Consider the following 9,324-nt stretch of genomic DNA (forward strand, 5'->3'; position numbering starts at 1 on the left):
AAAGATTTCCAAATTCACATAAACAATTAATTCATTTTATTCATTCATTCATTTCATTATTTTTCTCTTCACCTCTTCCATAATCTTGCTCTAGACAACATTTTTTAAAGTACCCCATCTCTAAAGTCAATAAATCAACCATTTCTTACTGATTTTGTAGGTCACTTTTCAGATATTGCAAAGGTAAATTTTCAACCTACTGACATTGGCAGTTCTCAAATCTTTTGCTTTTGTCACATCCATCAACCTATTCTCTTTCCAACTCAGCAAATTTTCATAATCTATGCCCACTTTAATCATAAAAAGGAATAAAACAGAAATCTTGGAGCTAAAAAATACTGTTAGAACGGAAAAATTTTACATACAGCTTCAACAGCAGATTCAGTCATGCAAAAAAAAAATTTAGAGAATTCAAAGAGTATCATTTGAAAATACCAAATTAGAAAAGAAAAAAGAACCCTCTAAAAGTGAAGAAAGTATAAGAGACTATAGGAGGCCATCAAGCATACGAATGCATTAACTATGGTAATTCAACAAGGAAAAGAGATATAAAAAAATGGGGCAAAAAGTTTATTTAAAGAAATACTTGCTGAGGGGCAGATGTGCACAGCAAGTCAAGCCATAGCTTGCAAGGCCTACTGTCCCCACTGGGGTGCCAGCTTAAGTCCTAGCTGCTCCACTCCAACTCAGCATCCTGCTAATGCAACCCTGGAGGTAGCAGATGATAGATAGTTCAAGTGTTTGTCAACCATGTATGTGTATGGTTGGAGTTCCAGGCTTCTGGCCTGGGACTCCAGCCCTGGCTCATTCTTTAAAGTAGATACAAGTGGGCCTGGCACAGTGGCCTAGTGGCTAAAGTCCTTGCCTTGCACACACCAGAATCCCATATGGGTGCCAATTCTAATCCCTGCAGCCCTGCTTCCCATCCAGCTCCCTATTTGTGGCCTGGGAAAGCAGTAGAGCAAGGTCTGAAGTGTTGGGACCTTGCACTAGCGTAGGAGACCTGGAAGAAGATCCTGGCCCCTGGCTTTGAATTGGCTCAGCTCCAACTGTTGTAGTCACTTGGGCAGTGAATCATAGCATGGAAGATCTTCCTCTCTGTCTCTCCTCATCCCTGTATATCTGACTTTCCAATAAAAGTAAAATAAATCTTAAAAAATAAAGTAGATGCAAGTAAGCATTTTAACTTTTTAATTTCAGAATAGTTCTAAATTTACAAAGTGAAAGTTGTAGAATTGCAGTGTCCAAATATTTCCACATAGCTCCTCTTATTAACATATTAGTCTATTTGTCAGAATCCATAAACTGTACTTAACTTCCCTTATTTTTTTTTTAAATACAAATTCCTTTTATTCCCTCTCACCCTTCCTAGGCTCTAATAATCAACATTCTGTGTTCATACTGGAGATTTTTTTTTTGGCTCTCACTTACAAACAATAGAGAATAATTGTCTTTTTGTGTCTGACTTACTTCACTTAATATCATACCCTCCAGTTCCATCCATTTTCCTACAGATGACAGGATTTCATAATTTTTATAAATAATAATGAACTAATGAAAATAATAGCTATTTCATAAAACTGGCTGAAATTTTCCTAAATTTTGAGGTTAATGACATCCAGAATTATAAATCTCAAAGGGTGCCAGGAAAGATCATATATATGATCAAGTGTCTCTCTTGTAAATATATATCCAAAAGAAATGAAGCCAGACATGGTCATAGTTAAGACTTACTCATCTTCCAAGTCTTAACTTACATTTTACTTTTTTAGGAAAACCTTCCCAAATCATCCAGAACAGTTCATATTTCCCAGAATTTCTATACTTATTAGTAATTGCAACTATAAGCAAATATCTTTCTCTCTGTTAAAAGGTAAGCTACATAAATTTAGTTTCCTGCTTGTTCATTCCCATATTCTGTAACTCACTGTACTTTGAACAGAATTTGTGCTCAAGAATTGTATTTTAAAAGCATGAGTGAGTCAAAGTTTCCAACCCTTTGAATTTCTTGCCTGTATACCCTCTAACTCTGTTAAAATTATTAGTTCTTCAAGTCTCAGTTCAAACCTTATTACCCTTCATATCTTAATTTTCAGGTAGACTTGGTTTCTTTCCTCATACTTTATTATCACATTGACAAACTCCTGTTCCTACTATTTCCAGAGGAAATACTTCTTTTCTCTTTGCAAGTCAGCCACATCGTTCTTGAATGTCACTGGCTCCAGAGCCGTCTCTAACAGGAAGGAGAACCCAGAGCAATTGCCTAATGTTTCTCCTGTTCCAGTATTGCTTACTATCTTACCTCTGCTACTGAATTATTCCATCCTGAATATCCCCCCCTTTAATTCAGTTATTATATTCTGTCTCTGGTCTCCTGTGTAGTTATTGTAGCCCCTCTTATCTTTCTAGTGCAGATACTGCACCTTTTCATATCTCTCCTGATCTATTATTGCAGCCTCTTACCTTTCAAGTTCATTTACTGCACTTGTCATCTCCCTCCTGTCCAGTTTTTCTACCTTGTCTTATCTTTCCTCCCCAGTTATCTAATCCTGATCTGTCCCTCTTGCTGTTGTTATTGCAAGCTGCCTCATCCCTTCTGCATCTACTGCATCCTGTCTTATCTTTCCCACTTAGTTATCCTCCCATACACTGTGCACCTAGTCTTACCTAGCCTGCTCACTGTGTCCTGTCTGGTCTCTGCAGCTCAGTTACTCCATTCTCTTGTCTTTCATGCTCATTTATTGGATCCTGCCTTATCTCACCCCTCATTTATTCCCTCCCATCTTATCTCTCTCATTTATTGTATTCTTTCTTCCTCTTCCTCTTCAATTACTGCATTTTGTCTTCTCTTCCCATTCAGTCACTGCATCCTCTCTTACCTCTTCCATTCCACCTCATTTTATCTTGTACCTTTAGTCATTGCATCCTGTCAAATCTCTCCTGTTCAATCCAGATTTTGGATTGACGTCCTCTTTATCTTATATAAAGAGAATAATAGCTATTTTATTCACATTTCGCTTCTAAATTTTCCCCAAGCTACAACACATATTTAAGAAAAACTGTTGTCCAATCATTTCTCTCAGCTTCAGTATCTCCAAAATCAATATGTAACTGCTTATACAATTTATAGAAACCTTAAGTTCCCATAACTAGAACACAAAAAGGAAAGTACTTGTTCTATTTGTCTTATTTTTAACTGATTCCCCACTACTCAGTAAAATAATATCTTCTTTCTCTGCCTCTACCTCTATTTCTGCGAGGTCAGCTGTCAGCAGGGACAACTGTCTTCCTGGCACTTCTTTCCTATTAAAGGTATCTTGGTGTCATAGCCAACACTTGGGCTGAAAAAAACATAAAAATCCTTCTCCTTCTCTTAGTATGCATTTCTGTTTAATGGGAACTAAAAAGGAAGTGAGAATTTAGAGGTATAAGTTATAGCTAAATTTGTTTGCAATTTACCTTTGTTAAAGCTCATCAATGAGAAACTAGTTTATCAAATAAATATTCACATGACCGAGCAAAGAGAAAAGCACTCGATTTCCCACATCTTACAGTGGAAATGCCAGATAACAACTTGAGTGGAAAGTCAGAATACCACTGGAAATTTTAACAGCCGCCCTTAGGAGTCAGTGAGGCCCCACAGAATAAAAGAATAACCAGAAAACATCGAAAGCTTCCATCTCCCCAACGTCTGCACATTTAGACTTGCTCCCCCCAAATCTGTGTTAATTAAAATCGGAGTTAATTAAAACATCTAGCAATTTACTCATGACTTCAGTTTATTCACGGTATCCAGGTTAAATAAATACCTGCTTCTGCTGGGCAAGCAATTGCAGTATGCTCTGCAAGTCATCAACTCCAGATGCAGTACCCATACATTCAAATTTGAGTTGAGTAATTGGAAATCCCTCACTCAATATTACATTAATTTTTAAAGATTTACATATTTTTATTGGAAAGGCAGATATGAAGAGAGGAGGAGATACAGAGAGGAAGAGCTTCTGCCTGTTGATTCATTCCCTAGTGACTGCAATGGCCGGTGTTGAGCCGATCTGAAGCGAGGAGCCTCTTCCAGGTCTCCCATGCAGGTTCAGGGTCCCCAGAATTTGGCCTGTCTTTTACTGCTTTCCCAGGCCACAAGCAGGGAGCTGGATGGGAAGTGGAGCAGGCAGGATACGAACCAGCACCCATATGGGATCCCAGCACATGCAAGGCGAGGACTTTAGCCACTAGGCTACCATGCCCGGCCCCACATAATCTTTTACTTATGCAAATGTCTTTATGGGTCAGGAATGCATCACATTCAGTACAGAAATGGGATGGGACCTTGCAGGCTAGATAGTACCTAGACAACAACCTCTGGGGTCACCTAGCCTGAGAACTAACTCTCCACATACTAGCTGTGTGGGTCTGGGTAACTGGCTCAACTTCTTTTCAGTATTTAGGAATAATTGTATTTTCTATTCTTTGGATCTGCATAGGGATAAAAATGAAGCTATGCACATCAAGAGCTGAGAATATGGCTTGCAGGTGTTATTCAAACTACAGACCTATTTTTTCTCACTCACAATTTTCCCTACTTTTACATGGTTATGTCTTTCGCAGTATTCAAGTCACAGCTCAGAGAAGCCTACCTCTGCTTGCCATACCAAATGTGGCTCCCTGATCATGTTAATCTCCTTCTCAATAGTCTAGCAGCATATGGCACTTAGGATAGGAAACTAACTTCAAGTAGTTTTATGAGTTTTGCATCTCCCCTATTCCTTCCCATCAAAATGTAAATTCCATCAGAGCAAGGACTTTGTTTTTAAATTGATTTGTGTCTACTCAGTAAATATCAATTAAGTGGTGGATATGAATATGTCAAGAAATTTAAAATATGCTGTGAGCAGAAAAAGAAGAACGCCATCAGTAGCATGTGATCCCAGTTATATATGTACCATATATGTACCACATATGTGCAGAGATGTGGCTTGAATATAAGAAAAATTCCTTTTAGGTAATAGTTTGGGTCCTCTTTTTCCTAATCACCATCAATACCTGTGCCTCCTCAAAAACAAAAACAGTTTCAAGCATTCCATATTCTATGTCTGTACAAAGTGTTAAAACTCACATAAGGAGAAGTGAATAATATGAATAGGTCTCTATTTATTAAGGAAACTCAATAATGAATCCTATCAAAAATCCTTTCATCGAGGCTCAGTAGGTTGCACTTGTGAAATCTACCAAACATTTCAGGAAGAACCGATACTGGTTCTCCACTCTTACCCTCAAGAAAGGAAAACTACAGAGTAGTGATGCTTTTCAACAAGATGTCTGCAAATCTAATTCAACAGTGTTATGTGTGACAACTAGCTGGGAGTTACTCCAACAGCTTCAATGCCTCTGCTCTGTGAAGCTCACCTACTCCAGACTGTCTATCCCCACGACTCTGTGACATCAAGACTTCCTATCCACTGATACTCATTGTTCTGGCATCATCACTCGTATCACCACTTCATTCCTTAACCAAATTTGGGTTTCATGGTTGAATATTAAGTCACTTAAAAAGATTAATTCTTTGGGGTTGGTACTCTAGTCTCGTGATTACACTGTTGCTTGTGATACTGGCATCCAAGTTTGGATTTCTGGTTCTAGACTCAGCTGCTCCATTTCCAATCCTGCTCGCTTGTTAATGCGAAAAGGAAGCAGCAGATAGCCAAAGTACCTGGGAATCCTGCCACTTATGACAGAGATCAGGATAGAGTCCTAGCTCCTGTAAGAGAGCTGGTCGGGCCTAGGGGTTTGGGAGGGTGAATTAGTGGATGTAAGATTTGCCTCTGTCCACTGTGTGCGTGTATGTGCGGATGTATCTGCCTGTCTCCCTTAATCACTTTTTCAAATGCATAAATCTTCTTTAAGAAGAAGATAATTTCCTTGCTCCTCTCTACCTATATTCCACTTGCCTGACAAGTCTCGCTTTGGTTAAGCTCAACTAATCAACTTTTCTGAGACCACAACCAAGCAACTGAAGTTTCTGGAGGAAAATATTCTGTTTTATTGAATCAATGTGTTAAACTGGTCTCATTTTAACTTCATAATTAAAACTCAATGCTCTGGGTAAATGTAGGACATCTCCCACTCTCCAAATTAAACACTATACATCCCCTGTGTACCTCTACATCTCTGCCACTGTCCTGGGAAGTCCCAGTAACCTTGTCTCATCCTTCATTGAGAAAACTGAAGCAGGCAAACAGGAACTCTCTTGATTTCTCATCATCAAATCTACCAACTAACACGAATCATGCCTTCCCTCCCAATCCTGCTTAATATACAACGCGTCCCTGCTGTCATCAGAGTCCAACATTTCCATCTGGCCTCAGACCAGCACCTCTTGTCATGTCTTAACAATTAACCCCTCTCCCTGTAGTACCACCCATCTAACTTACCTTGCCCGTCTTTAGTCTAAGTCTGCCTCTAAACTCCACTTCATTTATTAGGTACCTTTCTCAGCCAGTCTCTTTTTGTCTCTGATTTTAGGACAACCTATATGCCCCTAGTTAGATATGGATTCTTAGGGTCTCACACATTACAGTACAGAGACTATTGTGTCCTTTCCAAATTTCAAGTCCTGGGCCCACAAAACACATGTGATTAATAAAGTGATCCAAGCAGTGTGGCAGAGTCTACCTACCCACACCTTTGCCTATCCTGCTCCATCCTTACTGCCTACATATACACTCCACTCAGAAACCAGAGTGGTTCTTTTCAGTTTCAGCCTGATTATATTGCTCCTCTCCTCTCCTTTCAATTCTCACTGGTTTTGCATCTCAGGTGGTAAGTTCAGGCTCCAGATGGTCTCACCATGGCCCACCTTCTCTGGCCCTCTCTAACTCCTTGCCTCCCACTCTCTCCTTCATCCATTGTGCTTCTGTCACAGGCTTCCTTGATAATTCTTTTTTTATTAAATTTATTTATTTATTTTTAAAGATTTATTTATTTTTTATTGGAAAGACAGATTTTTCAGAGAGGAAAAACAGAGAGGAAGATCTTCCAATCGCTGACTCACTTCCCAAGTGGCCACATTGGCTGGAGCTGAACTGATCTGAAGCCAGGAGCCAGGAGCTTCTTCTGGGCCTCCCATGTGAGTGCCAGGTCCCAGGGTTTTGGGCCGTCCTTGACTGCTTTCCCAGACCACAAGCAGGGAGCTGAAACGGAAGTGGAGCAGCCAGGATACGAACTGGCGCCCATATGGGATCTCAGCGCACGCAAAGCAAGTACTTTAGCAACTAGGCTACTGCGTCAGGCCTGGTAATCTTGTAAATTGACAAATAAAATAGTAAATGTGTACATATATTTTGCATATCATAGTGTGACATTTTAAAATATGTACACACTGAAGAATGAATGAAAGAAACTAATATATATATGGCTTCACATCTTCTTATCTTCTTTGTCAAAAGAACACTTAATTTCTACTCTCTTAGATATTGCCAAGTATGCACACCATGATACTGTCACCATGTTATGGAATAGATCCCTTGAACATATCCCTGTTGTCTAACTGATGTTATATACTCTTTGACCATCCTCTTCACAGCTCCATTCCCAACCCCTACCCAGTCTGATGTTTCTGCTTCTATGAATTCAATTTCTAGAAAATCGCATTTAGAAATGAAATCACACACTGTTTCCCTTTTTTTGTGCATGGCTTATTTCACTTATTGTAGTATCACTGAGGTTAATCTCCTTTGTCACAAATTCCCTGTTTGAAATCATCCTTTTCTAGATGTTCATATGGCTTTCTCCTTCGTCTCTCATATTTTTGTGCAAGCAGCACCTTAATCTAGGCGCCTGCCCGGATTACAAACCCTGGTGTACTATTCCATTCCCCCTTATTCTATTTTACTGTTCCTTTTAGCATGTAATACCTTGTGATATAAGAACATATGTGTTTATTTGTGCTTGACTGACATTCCCTCAAATGTATGGGTTTTGTGTTTTTACAGCTCTGTCTGGGCTACAGCAGGAGACAGCACAGAGTGGATTCTCGGGAAACATGGACTGAAAAAACCAGTGAGTGAATGTCTGCACCACCGGGAAGGATGAGAACTGCTGTGGAGAGTCAGCAGCGCATTCTCTTTTCACTAGTGATGTCCCTTTGAAGCTACAGAAAAATGTAAAACAAGACACCAAGCAGATGTGCTGAGTCTCGAGGGCTTTATTGACATGTTGCCGTGGCAGACACCAGAGGTACCAGGACCGGAATATCTCCAACCCAAGTCCAGACTCTACATTTTTAACAAAATCTATGTAAGAAAACAACAAACACTTGTTCATCAGACATTTCCTAACCACAGTCTACCTCCAGACCTTCATTACATCTCTACTCCTACGATGTACTTGGGAGAAATGTCAGTATGCCACTGCCACCTCAATCTCTCGGTAGGAAGTATTGATCACAGCAGCTCCTGGTGATACCTCTCCAAGCAAGTAAAGTAATAGGTGTGTGTGTGTGTGTGTGTGTGTGTGTGTGTGTGTGTGTGTGTGTGGTGTGAGAGAAAGAGAAAAAGAGAAAACATTAAAGGTCATACATAAATAATTAAATGTAAGTATAAAAAGTAAACTATAGTATATATATAAATCTAACTTAATGCACACAACTTGTGTATGCTGAAAGCGCTATTAGATTTTCACCAAATTTATGTCTTTAATAAATAAAGGAGTACAAGATCACAGAAGGTTATATATATATATTTTTTCCTAATTTGTGAGGGTAACAGGGAAGGAAGGTAATGCCAGACAGAAGCTTTTATCCAGGCTGCTTAAGCACAGCCCGAAAATAACTCTCCCAATTTAGACAAAGCCATCCTCCCCGCCACGGATAATCATAAAGAAACCACAGAAACACAGGAAGGCTTAGCAGTCACTCCTTGTGTTTTCTACACAGACAAGCCGTAGAGAAGGAAGTCTAAAGGCAATGTCTCCTCCCTGTCTCCCTCTTGCTTCTCTTCTCTCTTGCTTCAAGCTCTGAAGCAGTTTCTGATGCACTCCTGAGAGTCTGTGTTAGCTGTCACTCGACCATGGCTGTCCTGCATCACAGCTTTCAAGCTCTCAACGATCAAATCTATAATTGATCAAAGCTCTGACTTTTAGGCAGGGTGTTCTCATTAGCTATAATTCTGTAATCCACTGTATCTGTCTTAGTCTCATCCATCTCATCGATATTTTCTTCTTTCATTTTTCAGTTTTAAATGTTGTACATATATTTAATAAATACTTATCATGTCTATAATTCAGTTCTAAATTATAAGATAGAATTGAAAATAAGTGGATTTGTGAAAA

The sequence above is a fragment of the Ochotona curzoniae genome, unplaced genomic scaffold (assembly GCF_017591425.1).
Source record: "Ochotona curzoniae isolate NIBS_2020 unplaced genomic scaffold, NIBS_Ocur_1.0 scaffold_2453, whole genome shotgun sequence".
Lineage (NCBI taxonomy): Eukaryota > Metazoa > Chordata > Mammalia > Lagomorpha > Ochotonidae > Ochotona > Ochotona curzoniae.